We start from the raw sequence: 21,438 nt of genomic DNA, 5'->3' as shown, positions 1-21,438 counted from the left end.
AGTGTGGCATGTACTCTCTTGGTACTTCACTTCTGCTTAAACTGCTTAAACATCTACAACTTAACCCCAGCAAGACAGAGCTGTTACTTATTCCTGGAGATCAATCTCCAACCCAGGACCTACTCATTTCTCTTGATGACTCCCAGATCAGACTTGGTGTTGTCCTGGATAACCAGCTGACCTTCTCTCCTCATGTGGCCAACATGGCAAGATTCGGCCACTAATGGAAGCCACTCAGATTCCTGTCCAGTTACTTGTAATCTCACGGGTGGACGACTGCAACTCCCTCCTGGCAGGTGCTCCTATGTCCACTATTAAACCCCTGGAACTCATTCAAAATGCAGCTGCCTGCCTGGTTTTTAACCATCCTAAACACTGCCATATCACCCCACTGCTGGGTTCTCTTCACTGGCTTCCTGTAGCTGCACACATTTAGTTTAAAACACTGATGCTTGCCTACAAAGCCAAAAATGGACCAGTCCCAAGGTACCTTCGAGGTCTAATTAAACCCCACTCTGTACCACGCAACTAGTCGGCGAAGGTTCAAGGAAGACAGGCATCAAGGCTCTTCTCTGTACTGACACCCAAGAGGTGGAACGAACTTCCTCTGTCTGTCCAAACATCTGAGTATCTCGCTGTCTTTAAAAGAAGATGGACTGTTGTCTACTTAAACTAGAGTAAGATGTTTACTATGGAAGTTCTTCTGTAAATTGCTCTGGATACGAGTGTCTGTTAAATGCCAAAATTGTAAATGTAAAAGTAACTGCTTTGAACTGCATCCAAGTGTGAGTGAGTCTCCCATTGTGCTGCCCCCTGGTGTTCAATATGAATTTAACGTCAGAAGGAATGACGTAGATTATTTACTAATCTGACGGATTAAAAGTGTGTGTGTGTGTGTGTGTGTGTATTAAAAGAGGCAGCAGATGCCGTTTATTGGATTGAGGAAGATTTATGCAGCTACCAAAGCTCCCACCACACACACACACAGAGCTAGCACGTTTTGGGGAAGTGGAAGAAAATTCATGGACACACAGGCAATCACACAGGCATAAAATAGACATGCCAAACTTTACACCATCAGGGAAGGGAGAATCAAACCCAAGACCCTGACACCAAGGCTACACAGCCACTACAATATCTGTTGCACATGCAGATCATATGTGTGAACAGGTCACAGATGAGAGGTCAGACAAAGATTGATCCTTTACACCCCATGAAATGTACAGCCTGGATCGTGATTACAGAGACTCATTCATAAATCAGCTAAGCACCTAGTGAGCTGACCACCCATGTATACCAACCTGAAACGGTGTTGTGGAACCATCCTGTAGGCTCCAGTACCAATCAGGTGGCTTGCAAAGTTTTAGATGGACCAGTTATGGGTAAGGTTACAGATACAAGCTGGCAAACTGGAGTCACTCCTAGGCAGAGCCACTAGTCCACAAAGTTGAGTCAGTTCATCTGGACACAAGCTTGTTGTAGAGAATATTAATAGATCAAATACCTACTCATTCTTCATATTCCCAAACTGGTTAACTAGTTATTCTGAGAGCTACATGACTAGGACCTAAATGCTCCTAAGCACCAGGTGAGCTGGCCATGCACATAAACTAGCCTGAAACTGTGTTGTGGCACCATCCTGTAGGCTCCAAACCAATATCAAGGTGGCTTGCAAAGTTTTAGATAGACCAGATATGGGTAGTGACAAAACAAATAAGGTTCCAGATACAAGCTGCCAAACTGGGGTCACTCTTTGCAATTGGTTAAGGAGCTGAATCCTACGTAGAGCCGCTAGTCCACAAAGTTGAATCAGTTCATCTGGACACAGGTTTGTTGTAGAGAATATTAATAGATAAAATACCTACTCATTTTCCATATTCCAAAACTGGTTAACTAGTTATTCTCAGAGCTACATTACCAAAACCTAAACGTTCCTAAGCACCAGGTGAGCTGGCCACCCACATAAACCAGCTGCCACATATACAAGCTGCCAAACTGGGGTCACTCTTTGTGATTGGTTAGGGAGCTCAATTATAGGTAGAGTCACTAGGTCTTGTACTAAGAGGAGCCAACCATCATTTGCCTGTTGACGCTGTTTTGGGCGTGTCCAAAGAGACAAGAGGACACAGAACCTTCTGAAAAGCCACTATATGGTAAAAAAGTATGTGAGCGCCTCTTCTCATTCCTGAATATTTCAAGTAACTATATGAAACTGCTTCCGACTTTGTGGAAGCAGAAGAGGAACTCCATTTTATTTCCTATGGTTTCAACAAGCTCATTGTGTGGTGTCTACATACTTTTGGTCTCATAGTATTTTTGAGCTGTTTCAGTCATTTTGTAGGTGTCATGAATCCAGCCTCTCTGTGCTCCCAAAGTTCATGTTTGTGTATGTGCCACACCCTGGTCTCTGGGAGCACATGGTTGAGGAGGCGTTTGTTTAGGTCTACGCCACCTCAATTTGATTTGTCAATGAAGCGAATGATCCACAGCTGCTCCTCGTTGGGGGTAATGCTCAGGGCGTTTAAGGGAGCAGCTGTGGCTCCTTCAGTGGAGACTATTTTGGTTTTTTCAGGATCTTCACTTTGGCTTGTTTGTTTGCGCTTGTTCGTTTGCTTAGAAGTCTTGTTCATGTTTGGTGTTAGTATTGTTCATGTTTAGCTTTAGCATGGTTAGCTTAGCTTAGGGTCTAAAATATTATAGTCAGAATTAATGTGTGTTTCATTTAGCTTTAGCGTTGTTCAAGTGTGTTTAGTCGTTAGCTTAGCATTAATGGTTAGCTTAGCATTTAGCATAGGTCATGTATAAGTAGGTCCTGTCTTGTGTTATTATTAAAACGTTGTGAAACATCTCTGCGTGTGTGTCTGCCCTCTGGTCACGTCTCAGCCCATTCGTTACAGTAGGAAAGGATTTTATAACATTGTCTGCTATTAAAGCAGCTGTGTTGTAATAGACAGTTTGACATAAATAATAAAGTATTTGTATTATATAAAGCTTGTTAATATTTTGTTAAGATGTTTGTTTCTGCACATTTCGATGTGCAATTAAGTGTAATTATTTGCTAAATTTGCTAAATACATATTGGAAACTCTGCTGGCATGTGCAGAAGTTAAGGCACATTTAAAACGTTGTTTCGTTAATAAGCAGATAAACAGAAACTGTGCTGAAATGTGCATATTTACATCAACTTCTAGTAAAGAATGTTTTAACTTACTATTAGGGATGTAACGATGCACCACAAGGCAGTTAAAAATCGGTGCACATGTGCCATGATTCGAATCCGTAATTCATGTAAAATGAATCAATATTCATTTAAACAGCAGAGGGCGCTGGTGCTATTCACCTCGCCTGGTTGACGTCACTACAGGGTTGCCAGGTTCGGAATTCTCCAGCCAAATGTATTTCTGTGAGGATACTTTCTTTATTAGTATTATTCATTGATTTATTTATTTAATGTGGGATTTAATTCATTTCAGTTTTTTTTACACAAAAAGGGGAACGTGCAGCATTGTTTTACATAGTTTGTACCTACCTCAGAAATAAAAGGACATTCATTATTAAGATAAATAATCAGGGACAAAATTGTATCATGAACCCAGTATCGTGAATGGTATCGCATCGAGGGTAGAGTGTATCGTTACATCCCTACTTATTATTATTTTTACTTTGCAAACCATATTTTGCAAACCATTGCATAAGACATTTCTGTTCATCTTAAACATTTCTTTTCCTTATTTAGATCTTTAGAGCTTTGCTAATCTGGGTAATCTATCCAATCCGATTATATGATTTATCTGATTGGTGTAATTCTGTTCTGTTGTGTAAGGCTAATCTTCACCTTCAGCATCACATACAAAGCAAAGCCAGACCTGGTATACTTCATCATCCGGGCGGCACAGTGGCTAAGTGGGTAGCACTGTCGCCTCACAGCAAGAAGGTCCTGGGTTCGATCCCCAGGTGGGGTGGTCCGGGTCCTTTCTGTGTGGAGTTTGCATCTTCTTCCCGTGTCTGAGTGGGTTTACTCCGGGTGCTCCGGTTTCCTCCCACAGTCCAAAGACATGCAAGTGAGGTGAACTGGAGCCACTAAATTATCAATGACTGTGTTCGATATAACCTTGTGTGAACTGATGAACCTTGTGTAACAAGTAACTATCGTTCATGTCATAATTGTAACCAAATTGTAAAACATGACGTTAAAATCCAAACAAACAAACTTCATCATCCAACACTAACACCACAATCATACAGTTTAATTAACCAGCACCAAATAACAGAACATACCATTTAAAAAGCAACAAAATAAAAGACAAATAAAAATATGTTTAAAATTAAATATAAAACAGTTTGTGTTTTAAAATTCAGCCTGATTCAGCTACACCTTGTAACTTTGTGTGTAAATGATCAATGATAGAGAAAATGTGTTTTATTGTTGCATTTGTGTCAGCAAAGCATTTAATTTAAAAAACATTTTAGGAACAAACAATTAAAATAAATTAAAATAAGTTGATTGTCATTAAACTGTCCAGTAATATCGGTCCTCATACAACCTTCACGTGTCTCATGCAGTCCCAGTAGCCCCCCTACCTTACTACATCTTCAACCCTACCTTCCACCAGTGGTTCCACTCACTACCAGCACAAAGCGAGCCGGGTGTCAGTCAATGTGACTTGTGGACTGGTGACTCGTGCAGATGGCAGATTATCCTTGACATAGCATTTTAACTACGATTCAATTAGCAAACATAAGGGTAATAAACCATGTCCTATATGTTCACCTCCTGATGAACAACACAAAACGCCTGGTTTTCACTGCCAAATCATCATCGGTTTCTTGCTTAAAGGGGTCAATGCAGGTTTTGTGTTTAAAAAACAAAATGTGCTGGTTAGTGGACAGCAAAAAATATACATTTATATACAGTGTATCACAAAAGTGAGTACACCCCTCACATTTCTGCAAATATTTCATTATATCTTTTCATGGGACAACACTATACACATGAAACCTGGATATAACTTAGAGTAGTCAGTGTACAGCTTGTATAGCAGTGTAGATTTACTGTCTTCTGAAAATAACTCAACACACAGCCATTAATGTCTAAATGGCTGGCAACATAAGTGAGTACACCCCACAGTGAACATGTCCAAATTGTGCCCAAAGTGTCAATATTTTGTGTGACCACCATTATTATCCAGCACTGCCTTAACCCTCCTGGGCATGGAATTCACCAGAGCTGCACAGGTTGCTACTGGAATCCTCTTCCACTCCTCCATGATGACATCACGGAGCTGGTGGATGTTAGACACCTTGAACTCCTCCACCTTCCACTTGAGGATGCGCCACAGGTGCTCAATTGGGTTTAGTCCATCACCTTTACCTTCAGCTTCCTCAGCAAGGCAGTTGTCATCTTGGAGGTTGTGTTTGCGGTCGTTATCCTGTTGGAAAACTGCCGTGAGGCCCAGTTTTCGAAGGGAGGGGATCATGCTCTGTTTCAGAATGTCACAGTACATGTTGGAATTCATGTTTCCCTCAATGAACTGCAGCTCCCCAGTGCCAGCAACACTCATGCAGCCCAAGACCATGATGCTACCACCACCATGCTTGACTGTAGGCAAGATACAGTTGTCTTGGTACTTCTCACCAGGGCGCCGCCACACATGCTGGACACCATCTGAGCCAAACAAGTTTATCTTGGTCTCGTCAGACCACAGGGCATTCCAGTAATCCATGTTCTTGGACTGCTTGTCTTCAGCAAACTGTTTGCGGGCTTTCTTGTGCGTCAGCTTCCTTCTATGATGACGACCATGCAGACGGAGTTGATGCAGTGTGCGGCGTATGGTCTGAGCACTGACAGGCTGACCTCCCATGTCTTCAACCTCTGCAGCAATGCTGGCAGCACTCATGTGTCTATTTTTTAAAGCCAACCTCTGGATATGACACCGAACACGTGGACTCAACTTCTTTGGTCGACCCTGGCGAAGCCTGTTCCGAGTGGAACCTGTCCTGGAAAACCACTGTATGACCTTGGCCACCATGCTGTAGCTCAGTTTCAGGGTGTTAGCAATCTTCTTATAGCCCAGGCCATCTTTGTGGAGAGCAACAATTCTATTTCTCACATCCTCAGAGAGTTCTTTGCCATGAGGTGCCATGTTGAATATCCAGTGGCCAGTATGAGAGAATTGTACCCAAAACACCAAATTTAACAGCCCTGCTCCCCATTTACACCTGGGACCTTGACACGGACACCAGGGAGGGACAACGACACATTTGGGCACAATTTGGACATGTTCACTGTGGGGTGTACTCACTTATGTTGCCAGCTATTTAGACATTAATGGCTGTGTGTTGAGTTATTTTCAGAAGAAAGTAAATCTACACTGCTATACAAGCTGTACACTGACTACTCTAAGTTATATCCAAGTTTCATGTCTACAGTGTTGTCCCATGAAAAGATATAATGAAATATTTGCAGAAATGTGAGGGGTGTACTCACTTTTGTGATACACTGTATGTTAAGGTTTATAGCTTAAATGTATGGGCAAAACTACATGGACACCCTTTTAGGTGTTTTACCCAAATGCATTGTTAGCAGATGTATACAATAAATTAGAGTTACTAGGCGCTTGGGTAAAGTACACCAGCTCAGGTCTAAGGTGCAAAACTCATCAGTGCTATCAGCCGGTCAGGAGTCTACACAGGTAAAGCCATTTAGGGAGGGAGGTGGACATGCTTCTAAATTTGTGGCAATAGTTTGGTCACGTGGGAATGGGATTTTCAATTCCTATCAACTCCACCATGCTCCTGTCAACATATTTTAAGGTACATAAGTTAAGGTACTGTAGTAGTAATCGAAATGTCACTGGTTTAAGCCCCACTACTGCCAGGTTGTCAATGTTGGGCCCTAACGCAAGGCCCTCAACTTTTAATTGCTTAGACAGTGTAATGTCAGTACTGTAAGGTGCTTTAAATAAAAGCGTCTGCTAAATGCTGAAAATGTAAATGTATACAGTGGATTTGACTTTGAAGGAATATAATTGCCGTTTTTACCATCAATCTATAACACCCATGATCACTATAATAGATTAAAACTTTTAGATCCTCTATTCAATTATAGCTGAAAGTCTTCTTGGATTCATCTCTGCAAGCTCTGCATTAGGGCAGTTTAACTTATTGTTCATGCTCGATAATTTCAAACTCCATCAGATTGGATGGCAAGCACATGTAAACTGCCATCTTCAGGACTCCCCACAGATGTTTTATAGGGTTTAAGCCTGGACTTTGGCTGGGCATTTAAAGATTTACTCCAAAGCCACTCCAAGCCAAGTGTTGTTATGCTTGTATGCATTGAAAGGTGAACTGCTGCCCCAGTCTACGTTTTATATAGTTCTTTAAGACTGTTCCTGTATTTGGTTGCATTCATCTAGACCTCAGTTCTAACCAGTCTCCCTGACCCTGCTGCTAACAAACACCGTAGCATGATACTGCCCCCACCATGTTTCATGACTTGAATAGTCCAGAGTACAACTTTCTTCTCATCACACAAGAGCATCTTTTTGTTCATGTTGTCAATGTTTTTATATACCATTTAGCAAACTTCAAATGAGCTGCCGTGTGGATTTTGTCACTCTGGGATAAAGACCTGATTTTTTAAGTACTACAGAGATGGTTGTCTGTTCAAGTGGTTCTCTAATCTCTGTAGAGGAATGTTGGTGCTCCCTAACTAAAGCCCCTTTTTGCCCTGATGCCCAATTTTGCCAAACAGCCAGATCCAAGACTGTGCCGATCTTCTTCCAGCTGAATATTATTGAAGCCACTGGGGTACGTTGGAAAACTAAAAGCCTTAGATCTTGTTATACATGCTTAGCAGTCTATAGACAGTTCCCTGACCTTAAGGATTCAGTTTGTCTCCTGACAACGCAGTGTAAACTGTGGACACTTATAGACCCAGGTGTGCGCTTTCGCAAACTTTGTCCACTCAATTTAAATTGTTTTGATATGCCATCTTTATTTTATTTACCTTTAGTAACGTTTGGGTTATGAAGGTAAAGGTGCCACCCAGAATACCAGGTGCAAAGACTAGGACTAGACTTGTGTGCTACCTGGAAATGTCAAGGCAGTTAGTTCACTTACTTTTAGAAGGTACAAACTCGACTGTTAAAGGTTTGAACTCTGGCTTCTGGAACCCTTAATTTGTATGGCATCCATGCTTACAGTTCAGTGCAGCCATCCTTACCTACAGTGTTGTAAAACAAGTAAATGCCCACTTTCTAATTCCCTCTGTTGTTGCATATTTTTCACCTCGAATTATAAGAAACAAGGTTATCCAACACCAACTGTATATTACCCACTTGGTTACTCAATTATCACTTCACCAAATTTAATTGGTAAGTTAGTTTAAGTAAATAAACAAGTCAACCTAGTAGATCAAAGCATTCACCATGTTATGATCCAAGAAAATTCCAGAACACTTTTGCAAAGTTACAAAGCCATTCATGAGGCTCACAGACTCTACTGAACCACAATGAGAGCCATTATCTTCAAATGGATAAAACAGTGGTGAATCCATCGAGACATTGACGATAAATTTAATGCTCAGCAACAACTTATCCAAGAAGTTACAAAATATCCAGCAAAGGTCTCTACGCTGTGGTAGTTCTATTATTATTATTTTTTTACAGATGTACATTCAACCAAATAAAAAGAGAAACAGACAGACTCCGAGCACACCGGTGGCCACGTTATTCTAAATAAACAGTTTATTGCTAAACCATTTCAGCGTCCCTATGGTAATAAAAAACTGGTGCTGATGTGCAGGTAAGTGAGGATTTCTTTATTTGTGAAACCGATACTTAACCAAATCATGAACATCCCTCATTTTAACACCAGGAGGTTGCTACGGTCATAATATTTGTACTTTAATCTCAAAATCATTTTTATTTGTTCTCGAAATTGAAACTTTAAAAAATATATATTTCTTTAAAGTGGCCCTAATACGCTGTCGTACTTCCCTACCTTGGTCCATGTATTTTTTAATGGGCACAAACTTACAAGACATTAGGAGGTCATACAATAAAGGTTTCTTTGTTTGTTTGTTATCGGTAGCAGTGGCGGTTTGGGGGGTGACTTAATAAATCACATTTAAGCAGAGCAAATGCCTTAAATGGTGATTCTTTGTTGATCTGTTCACATCAAACTCACGAAAATGTAGACTCAAAACTGCATAAATAAAATGTTGAATTCTAAGTAATAAAGTAATTGGCCCCTCTAACATCTTTGGCCCCTGCCTGCCCCCCCACCTCACATTGTCTAGCACCGCCCCTGAACTGTAGGTCTCACATGTAAAAGTGTACATGCTGTGTTTTTATAAGATAAATTATAGTTTTTGGTTCAATCAAAACTTACATACATGGTTTAAAACCTTTAAAAAATAATTATATTTCAGTTACTGACTTTTGTTTCTTAAGCCTAAATAATTTATTCTAAATTAAAACCTGATTTACTTTAATTCCATATGTATATGTACTAGAATCCACTGTGTGTTGTGTATATCTGATCAAGATAAATGTGAATCTCTTACCTTGTGATGTTTCCACTCTGCTGTTTAATATATTAATATGATCTCATCTCTTTGTCCCTTTTATAAGGGACTGTTAATCCGCCCATCCTTCTTTTCTTATCAAGTGTTTAAAAGGTCAGCCAGCCAGACACTGATCATCTCCTTGGTTGCTCCATCCCAGGCAGCTTACCGCTGAATCTGTTCATCAGGGATTGGGGGATGGTGGGGGGCATTAGGCATGAAGTGTGTTTGAACCAGAAACTTGTTTCTGGGAGGAGAGTGAACGGAACGTGGTATTTCATTTATGTGTGGAGAATTTAAAAGCATGTGTGGAAAGTCTGCGATGTACAAGAATGTATTTATGATGCTGTTTTAGCCTAGAGGTTAGTTATTATTATTATTATTATTATTATTATTATTATTACTATTATTATTATTATTATTATTAGCATAATTATTAGCATTATTAACAGCTGTTATTAATCTTGCCTGTGTTTACAATGCCTGCTACGTTCACTTTGTTAACAATGCAAATCTGCACTGCAATGTTCACTGTTTACAATGCAAATCTGCACTTTAACTGCAATTTTTTACATATATTTTTCGATATTTTTCTTTTCTTGTTCATATTTTTTATATATATAGTGTATCACAAAAGTTAGTACACCCCTCACATTTCTGCAAATATTTTATTATATCTTTTCATGGGACAACACTATAGACATGAAACTTGGATATAACTTAGAGTAGTCAGTGTACAACTTGTATAGCAGTGTAGATTTACTGTCTTCTGAAAATAACTCAACACACAGCCATTAATGTCTAAATGGCTGGCAACATAAGTGAGTACACCCCACAGTGAACATGTCCAAATTGTGCCCAAAGTGTCAATATTTTGTGTGACCACCATTATTATCCAGCACTGCCTTAACCCTCCTGGGCATGGAATTTACCAGAGCTGCACAGGTTGCTACTGGAATCCTCTTCCACTCCTCCATGATGACATCACGGAGCTGGTGGATGTTAGACACCTTGAACTCCTCCACCTTCCACTTGAGGATGCGCCACAGGTTTTCGAAGGGAGGGGATCATGCTCTGTTTCAGAATGTCACAGTACATGTTGGAATTCATGTTTCCCTCAATGAACTGCAGCTCCCCAGTGCCAGCAACACTCATGCAGCCCAAGACCATGATGCTACCACCACCATGCTTGACTGTAGGCAAGAGACAGTTGTCTTGGTACTTCTCACCAGGGCGCCGCCACACATGCTGGACACCATCTGAGCCAAACAAGTTTATCTTGGTCTCGTCAGACCACAGGGCATTCCAGTAATCCATGTTCTTGGACTGCTTGTCTTCAGCAAACTGTTTGCGGGCTTTCTTGTGCGTCAGCTTCCTTCTGGGATGACGACCATGCAGACCGAGTTGATGCAGTGTGCGGCGTATGGTCTGAGCACTGACAGGCTTACCTCCCACGTCTTCAACCTCTGCAGCAATGCTGGCAGCACTCATGTGTCTATTTTTTAAAGCCAACCTCTGGATATGACGCCGAACACGTGGACTCAACTTCTTTGGTCGACCCTGGCGAAGCCTGTTCCGAGTGGAACCTGTCCTGGAAAACCGCTGTATGACCTTGGTCCACCATGCTGTAGCTCAGTTTCAGGGTGTTAGCAATCTTCTTATAGCCTAGGCCATCTTCGTGGAGAGCAACAATTCTATTTCTCACATCCTCAGAGAGTTCTTTGCCATGAGGTGCCATGTTGAATATCCAGTGGCCAGTATGAGAGAATTGTACCCAAAACACCAAATTTAACAGCCCTGCTCCCCATTTACATCTGGGACCTTGACACATGACACCAGGGAGGGACAACGACACATTTGGACACAATTTGGACATGTTCACTGTGGGGTGTACTCACTTATGTTGCCAGCTATTTAGACATTAATGGCTGTGTGTTGAGTTATTTTCAGAAGACAGTAAATCTACACTGCTATACAAGCTGTACACTGACTACTCTAAGTTATATCCAAGTTTCATGTCTATAGTGTTGTCCCATGAAAAGATATAATGAAATATTTGCAGAAATGTGAGGGGTGTACTCACTTTTGTGATACACTGTATATAAGCCTGTTTATTATTTAGGGACAGTGGTAGCCTAGTGGGTAGAGCTTTGGGCTATCAACCAGAAGATTGGCGGTTGATAGCCCAATCGCTCTGCTCTTGAGCGAGGCCCTTAACCCTATCTGCTCCAGGGGCGCCGTACTATGGCTGACCCAGCGCTCTGACCTCAGCTTCCAAACAAGCTGGGATATGCAGAAAGAATTGCATTGTACTGTACAGCTGTATATGTATATATGACAAATAAAGTATATCTTCTTATATTGTTATTTTATTTGTACTTTTTCATTACAGCATACTCGTAGAGTTCCCGAGCCTCCCAAAACACATTTCAATGTACAATTGCTGCAAACATTTGTACAAATGACAAATAAACTTGAAACTTGAACTTGAATACTGGTAAAGGTAGTGTAACCAAGAGGGAAGCAAAATGAACTGTAATTTTTACTTGAGTTTTATGAGACTTTGTTTAGCACGTTTATCTGCTTTTCTAACAAAAATATTTTTGCAGTTTAATAGTAGGAATTTGTTTTTGTCCTCTTAGTTCATTTATGACTTGATCTCTTTTTCTGTTTGTCACTCAGGTCAGAATAATCGAGAAGCAGCTGCAGTGAACAGTTAAAGTCTATAATCTTATTTACAGCATTAGCATCTGCATCACACACATACACACACACACACACAAAGGAAAGGTGCAAGTGTCATTAAAGACTAGCACAACATGCTGCTGGTTGGGCACCAGTAGATGATGGGTTATTGGAAGTATCCGGAATGGTTTTATGATGGTCACATATAAACACTTGGGACAATACGTTACTAGAGTTACTACACATAGCTAACATGTCAAAACTGTGATTATAAGAGTGAACACCAGGGGCTGCATTTATCCTAGGACTAGGACTGAGTGGATTCTACTTGTGGCACCATTTGGGTGGTTTGGTTTTAATTGGATGGTAGAGTTCAGCTTGTTGGTTTCTTGGATGTGCATTTATGAATTTGTCAAATGTTTTTATGCAATTCAACTTACAATTAAAATTGGTCAAAGCAACTAAGGGTTAAGGGGGACTCTAGGGATTATTGGTCAAATAGTTTATTGTCTATAGCATTAGGTACTCATTTTCTTTCATCAGATACCCTCATGTTCCAAACTAAACTACAAATCTTTTTTTTAAAGCCAAATGAACAGATGGTTTGAGATGCAGTAGAGCAGGGATGGGAAACCTTTTACCCACTGAGGGCCAGATTAATAATTACATATCTATTCACGGGCCACAGGCTACAATAATGCAACATACAGCCAGTTCCTTTCACTTCAACAAAAAAGTAATCCGTTGTCCATTTTTTTGAAAGACACGACATTCATCATCAACTTTCCTGCGCCAGAAAAATGCAGCTAATTGGACAAACCTACAGTCACGGTTGTCGCAGCTAATTAGTTTATTTGATATACACGTCATCATTAATTGCGGGGACAGAGACGCCTGGGCTGCTTTGCCTGCCTTGTTGCTACCGCGACCCTAAAATGGCTTATGCGGAACAGATGATTATGATGATTAATTGCATAAAGCCCAGACAATAAAATCTAGGAAATATATGGCGGGCCACATTTGATTGATTGAGGGGCCGTATACGCCCGCGGGCCGGAGGTTCCCCACCCCTGCAGTAGAGGATAAAGCCCAAGAAAATTTTGCTGGGTGCTGATGTTTAACTGAGGTGTTAAATACACCACCTGGATTTCATGTTGTGTGGTCTCCAGGGTTCCTAAAGGGTTTCTTCTCATCTTCCTCATCTCATCATCAAGTAATAACCAGTTGGTGGCTTCCTTCTGGGATGACGACCATGCAGACCAAGTTGATGCAGTGTGCGGCGTATGGTCTGAGCACTGACAGGCTCTTTAGGGTTCCTAAAGGGTTTCTTCTCATCTTCCTCATCTCATCATCAAGTAATAACTGGTATAATTGATGCTTTTTAATGCCCGTACCCAGAAAACAGACAAACAAAAAAACATATCCAAAGCATTTTAAGGTAGTAAAGATATTAGTGGAAAGAAATATTGCGCACATCCTTGAAAACACATCTAGATAAATCAGTAAAATAAAAACTAAATTTAAGTATGACAAAACTGTAACTACAACAGCAACTCAGACATCACATTTCTATTTTACTTCATTTTAATCGCTGTCAGAGAGCACGAGAGAATGACGAGGTGCGGGTACAAAACCAAATGTCGAAGCAAAAGTAAACTTCATCCTTCATTACAGTTTCTGAGCACATAAGGGAACCACTATTAAACCACTATTAAACCACTATTAAGAGAAGGTGAACAAATCACTTGTCTGCATACACTACAGAGCTAATGGTGACATTACTGGCACTAAAGTGGTTACAGGAGACAGAATGAAATAACAGTGTCATCATTTCAGATAGCTACTCAGCACTTAGTAGCATTCAGCCAGGTAGATCACTGAGAACAAATATTTTAAATCAAATATACATCATGTTACATCAGATAGATTTCAAATGTGTGTCTGTAAGTTTTCTTTGGGTTCCTGCTCATGTTTGGTTAGAGGGGAATGAGCAGGTGGACAAAGTAGCTAAACAAGCCTTAAAGCACAAGCACATCGATTCGCAAATTCCACTGAAGAAAACAAAGGACAAAATTTTACATTAAAAAGTATGACAAAGCCGCCCGGCAGGAGTGTTGGGATCGAAGTGAAACAGGAAGACATTAATACACAATACAAAGAAAAGTAGATTCTGGTAAAGGGGAAGGAAGGAGCCGGAGGGAAGAAACCATAATAACACGCCTAAGAATAGGGCACTCAGGTCTTAATCACACACTGTATAATGAATAAACATAGTACAGGAAATTGCATACACTGTACCCAAGAAGAAATTACAGTTCATGTACTGCATTGTAAAAAAACATCAACAACATATGAACAAGAAAGAAATAACCTTTTTCAATCCTTGGAAATGGCTCAGCATTACAGTTTTACACTAGCTGGATTATTAGGATTATCTAGTTATGTACATGTATATCATTTAATTATGATTAATTATAATCATAATAGCCCCCCCACAATAGCTCGACCCAGACCAGTTGGTGGCGGTACTGCACCTTTACAACCCGCCATACAATCAAAAGAAGAAGAAGAAGCAGCAGCAGTTTTTGAACCGCACACAGAAACAGTGAGATTAAAGTCTATCAGTGTGAAGTTCTGATTAAAGGTGAGAGATGTTTTACATTTAAATATATTTATGTAAGAAGAATGTGGATGTGTTTTATAGTCGGTGTGTAAATCTACAGCAGAATGATTCTGTACTACATGCATTCTTACTGAAGTCAAACGTCCGATTAAACATTTACTAGATATTTACACTTTATAACTTCTTATCAACTGAACGTTTAAAGTTATTTGGTATTTTATTACATTTAGAGACATTTAGGCACAGACGCGCTGCTGCAGGTTTTAGTTATTTACCGAGTTATTATAAAGTCAACAGCACGAAAAGCTGGATGCGCTTCTATTATAGACATTACGGTGTGTGAATTATGGCGTTGTCAACAGCACTAAAAACTGTGTGCGCCTTTATTATAGACATTACGGTGGGTGTATTAACAGTCATAAGCTGCGTCCGGAATCGCATACTTACAGAGTACGCACTAGATTGGAGGAAGTATGCACTACTCGGCCGGTAAAAAAGTACATACTTTCAGTACAGAAGTATGCAGTATGCACACAACACTGCTACGTACTACATCCGCCATCTTACCAACGTCAAGTGATGACGTGGGGACGTGATGACGTAATATCACCATGATTACAGACTCATTACAAACCCCACTCGCCAAACTTTTGGATATTTATCGTGTTTTTGTTATTAATTCGTCTTTAAAATGTTTTAATATATTTATCTCACTTACACTTGTAAACAGAGGACCGCTATCTTTCTTGTTTCTTATTCCGCTTCGAACGCCTACGCAGCTCCAGTTGCATTATGGGATACATTAAAGGACCGCAAGTGTGCATCGCTTGCATACTCAAACATGGCTGCCCAATAAGTAGGTCATCCGGGTACTTCTCGCGTACCTCTTACCGCCTAAGGCTGTGTCCGGAATCGCATACTTCCATACTCAATAGTACGCGAAATGAGTACGCGAGAGCGGTTGGTATGTCCGAATACACAGTATACACAAAGAGGTACGCGAGAAGTACCCGGATGACCTACTTCTTGGGCAGCCATGTTTGAGTATGCAAGCGATGCACACTTGCGGTCCGTTAATGTATCCCATAATGCAACTGGAGCTGCGTAGGCGTTCGAAGCGTAATAAGAAACAAGAAAGATAGCGGTCCTCTGTTCACAAGTGTAAGTGAGATAAATAAAATAAAACATTTTAAAGACGAATTAATGACAAAAACACGATAAATATCCAAAAGTTTGGCGAGTGGGGTTTGTAATGAGTCTGTAACCATGGTGATATTACGTCATCACGTCCCACGTCATCGCTTGACGTTGGTAAGATGGCGGATGTAGTACGTAGCGGTGTTGTGTGCATACTGCACACTTCTGTACTGGAAGTATGTACTTTTTTTTACCGGCAGAGTAGTGCACACTTCCTCCAATCTAGTACGTACTCTGTAAGTATGCGATTCTGGACGTTTCCTGAACTTTGACCTTTCCCGTGATTCGTAGCTGAAGCCAGTTTTTGACTTCCGGTTAGTGTTTACGTTCTGAACGAAAGAAGTAGTGGTCATTCGTAACTGGTTTTTTTTTAAACAAACATGGCCAAAAACGCTATGTGGTTGAATAGTAAGTGTAGAGCGACTGTCTATGTATGCATTTTGTTGCACGAGTGCACTTTTGAAGTGTGTACCCTTATTCCCTCCTCTCGGTGTGTTGTTGGAACGCACCCTGCTCACTCACATGTTCTCCGTTTCTGCAATCTGATACTCCGAACAATAAAGCAGTTTTGTTTAAGTTAAAACTGAGTCCTTTATTAATTCCTAGCACTCGACAGTAAGGACATTTTAAGAAGCTGTGGTGACCTGACCGTGTTCTGACAGTGCTCCACCCTTCCACGCTTACAGAGTGGGTAGATGAGATGAGATGAGGTTAGCTACAGTATATTGATATAGTGAACCATTTCGTCTTTTCAGAAGCTGTAGACGGTGAGGAGCTACGGAACTATAAAAGCACATAGAGGCACACAACTACCTATATAGTAACAAAATAGTGGAGACGGTGGGTTACTCATGCATTGCAGGGTTAGGGAAGTTGTGGAAGGTAGGGATGAGCCTAGGAACATTCTAACTGCTGTCAAACATTTGAAATAATAAACAATGTGTTGATTGTTGATTGTTTTTACTTCTACAACATTGATTGATTGTTTTTACTTCTACAACAGTGTATACTTATATTGGTTCATGAATGGATGTAAAGTAGGAAAGTGGAGCTGAAGGGACAGAATAAAACGCGTTGCGTTGTTTAATTTACTAAATCGATTAACTGGGAACAGCAAACAGGGTAACGCTCTCTAAAATTTTGGACCATACAAAGTGAAACGGCATTATACGATGTGATATATAATATTATTAATAAATAATAATTATTATATAGTTGTTGTGGCACCCGAGAGCGGCACACGTCGAGCCCGAGCTCATATTTAAACCATGCAGTTCTTACCAAAATAGTTTAATAATGTTGTAGTTACAGCAAATTTTACAGCAAATTTTACAGCAAATCTAACGCGACCGGAAACGAAAAACCGGCAAAACGGAAATAGGGAGGTGTCATGGCAGCCCCCATTGGGTTGCCTGGAAAATCGTGGATAGCACTGAAAAGCTGGATGCGCTTCTATTATAGACATTAGAGCAGAGTGATGTGTGTGTTTACTGGCGTTCACTCTATTATAGAGGTGGAAAGAGTACTAAAATATTGTACTTAAGTAATAGTACTACTACTTAAGTACGAGTAAAACTCCTAGTCTAAAAATCTACTCAAGTAAAAAAAACGTATTTAGTAAACTTTACTTTTTTAACAGGACAGGGGGGTCTCTCCTGTGTAATGCAAACAGGACAACTGCATAAATCTCACAATAGTTGTTTTTAATTAAAATAAAATAGAAACAACATGTTGATACAACATTTAAAACATTTAGGGATGTATAATGTGTCATTTTAGTACAGATCATCCCATAAAACCTTTTCAAACTGTATAACCACTGAAGTTGACATTAATTGTGGATTCTATAGACCAGCCTTCTTTTTATCACTACAAGCACCAGGAATAAAAAATAAAACATACCGTGAAACCATCAGAATCTTAAAAAAATATCAGGATACAAATTAATGGTCATACAACCTGTCTGTAAATCTTATTGGCACCTTTAGATGTGTCCAGTTGGTCATAGAGGTCTTGGTAGTGGTCTGCCCTGGCTGCTGTGACCTGTCTCTTGGCTGCAGATATCTGGCTGTAGGTTTGGAAGTCCCCAGCATCTTGTGTCTGGAAACACTGTTTGAAACTAGTCTTCTTTAAACCGCCTAAGATAGAAGCTTGTTTCACTATATCACTGCAACATCGAATCTGTCTTAATATTGACATCCAGGCTTTAAAAAGGTGGCTGTTACTTGAAATCCATGGAGAAGATTAGCCAGGATGCGCTATGGAACAAATTTGGACCTGTGATCTTAGCAAGACGATGCCAATTTATTCTGCACACACTACAAAAGTGTGGCATCACAGACACAGAATGTGTGTGTGTTTAATCTGTTTCCTACTGAAAATGTGTAGTGCATCATGAAAAGGAGAATCAGACAATGACAACCACTGGCTGCTGAACAGCTAGTCTCTTATCAAGCAAGAACAGACAAAGAATTCCACTTGCAAAACTGCAACAATTGATGTCCTCAGTTCCCAAACCATTAAAAAGTGTAATTAAAAGGTGATGGAACACAGTGGTAAACATGCCTCTTTTGTACATTGCAGTCATTAAATTAACTTAAATAATAAAGTTGGTCAGTGAAAACATTGGAATTCTTTTTTTTTTTCTGGTTTAGTTAAGTTTAAATAAGTTAAATAAATATTCAAGATAGTTCACAAATCTCTTATTCATCTATTTATTGCTTTTTGCTAAATATTCCAACTTTAAAAAAAATGTGGTTTGTATATGGCCCATGTAAAAATAATTGGGTATCTAAACTAAATTATAGGTAATGTGTTTAAAGTAATCATTCATATAATCATTAATTTAAAAAATGTATATTTGTCTTGTATATGCTCTTTTCTTTCATATTCTGCACATTGGAGCTTGAGAAACGCAATCTTGTTCAGCTGTGCACTCCTAGCTGTATAGTCTAAATGACAATAAAGTTCACTTTGACTTTGATATAAAAGACATATTTCTAACATTTGGTAGCTGAAAAAGAGTTCATTGTTATTTACTATTTTTATTTGTACATAAAACAATCTATAACATCAGTTTGGAGGTTAGTTCACTGACGGCCACTATTGATGTGACGATAGTAAAAAACTTTACTTACTTTACTTTTTTATTCCAGTAAAAGAGATCAAACTCAACAATACCCAGCTGTGTGTCCATGACTAGTGTGTACTGATGTTTAATGATGGAGTCTCCTCTTCAGGACTTACAAGACGAGCTTCTACTATTAAATAAGTGGTAAGTTACAGAGCATCATCATCAGTACTAAGTTTTTACATTCATTTCATGTGAAATGTACAGTAGAATTGATTAGTTAACAATCATGTGCCTGAATGCACAATACTTCAAGGGTACTGAATTATACGAAGGGCTACTTGTTTGATAAACTTCCTGAATAACACAGTTGCACGGTTTACCTTTAATTATATTATTATTATTATTATTATTATTATAAATATTCATATATATGAAGAGACTGTCTGATCATATGTTAATGATTCCTCAGAAAAATTATTAACAATGATTTACCATGGTAGGAAACACTGATATATTTCAACATGTAACATTATTTATCTCTATTAATCATCTAAATCTGTTTCAATATTTGAAAGTCAGAACAGTCACATATCTGATATTTTTGTAAATATCTTTCTTGACAGTTTTGCACTAATGAGCACATTTGTAGCATTTTTATCAAAATTACACCATTTTAAAAAAATTTTTAAATATATATTTATTTACTTTTTTTTTTTTATTAATTATCACTTCAGTATCTTTTTTTTTTTTTTTTTTTTAATGAAATCATTAACAGTCACATTTTCAAATCATGTCCAGTTTGTACTCATCACTTCTTTTATAACATTTTAGAACAAATCATGAACTCGGTCCCATGTTTGTACAAATGATTAATTATGTACGATTAAAAAAACTGTGATGTACATGGAAGTTTTTGTGACACATACTTAAGTGTCTCTCCACATTCCTCTCAATCATTGTGAAAATATTGAAAATATTACGTTTTCTTTTGCTTTATTTGTGTGTGTGTGTGTGTGTGGGGGGGGGGGGGGGTAGTTGGTAAAACCCGCATCTCGCTCCACATCGTATATATTGTATCGATATAAAACTCTGCACACAGACAAGACCAGAGCTCAAATAAACATAAAACATTTTTATTCTTGAACTTTTATATTTACTGTTGTAATTTTCACATCTACATTGATGCAAGTGTTATTGATTCAAATAGAACAGCAACACAAATAAAATTTTTTAGACGGAGCTCTCTTTTTTACTGTGATTTTACTTTCAAGTCAAGCCACTTTCCTTGTGATGTTTCCTGTATTTTTCCACCACATTTTATTCGTGGCAAACTGGCAGTGGTAGGGCTTGAAGTGGTACATGCAACTTTTTTTAATGATAAATGAATTATATGTAATAGTAATTTGTAGTGCTGGCCAATTCGGTATACCGGCTCTAATTCCCCATACAGTGTGGATTTTTAGTGTACCGCCATACAACAGCATAGTTTATACTACAATACGCTTCAATAGAAAAACACCAGATATGCCTCATAATTGCCTTAGGAATTAGCTGTGTCTGAAATACTATAAACTGTATAGTTTGTTAGGCCACTGCTGTTGCAAAAAAATCTGCCTATGCAAGGACATGAGGCCTCTATAGACAGTCCAGATAGAGGGTTTCAGAGCAATAATTAAAACACTGGGTTCCAGACATTACAGTGGAAAAAAATACAACAGTCCAACAACACAAATCCGCTGTGCTCTATGTGCTCTTGACAATAGAATAAGTCCCAGTCATGCAAAAATAAAATAAAACGTACCGTGAAACTGTCAGAATCGTAAAAAATACCATGCCCATACTGCCCAGCCCTGCTAATTTGATATGATTTTGGTTTGTTCACAGTGTTTTGCAGAATTCCGGAGATAAAATAAAAATGAAAGTCATCACAGATACAGAGTAAGAACTAAACCATCACTATGAACATGACATGTTGCAGACCAGTTGTCAGTGGCATATGTTTATAAAAAACTGTGCATGTATTTTAATGCAAAAACCATTAATTTATGCAAAAGAACTGGTCCTGGTCAGTAAAATATTATATTGTTAAATACAGTGGAACCTCGGTATACGTCCTTAATCCGTTCCAGAACCTTGGACTTATACCAAACAGGACGTATACCAAACAAATTTTTCCCATAAGAAATAAGGGGAAAATTATTAATCCGTTCCCATGAAAAAATCCTATTGTTATTGGCATATTATACGTTGATGGGGTTGTATAAAATAATTTATAAAACGGGTAGTTCC

The sequence above is a fragment of the Trichomycterus rosablanca genome, chromosome 2 (genome assembly GCF_030014385.1).
Source record: "Trichomycterus rosablanca isolate fTriRos1 chromosome 2, fTriRos1.hap1, whole genome shotgun sequence".
NCBI classification, from domain to species: Eukaryota; Metazoa; Chordata; class Actinopteri; order Siluriformes; family Trichomycteridae; genus Trichomycterus; species Trichomycterus rosablanca.
The sequence above is the reverse complement of the archived record's forward strand: the minus strand, read 5'-3'. Positions refer to the sequence as shown.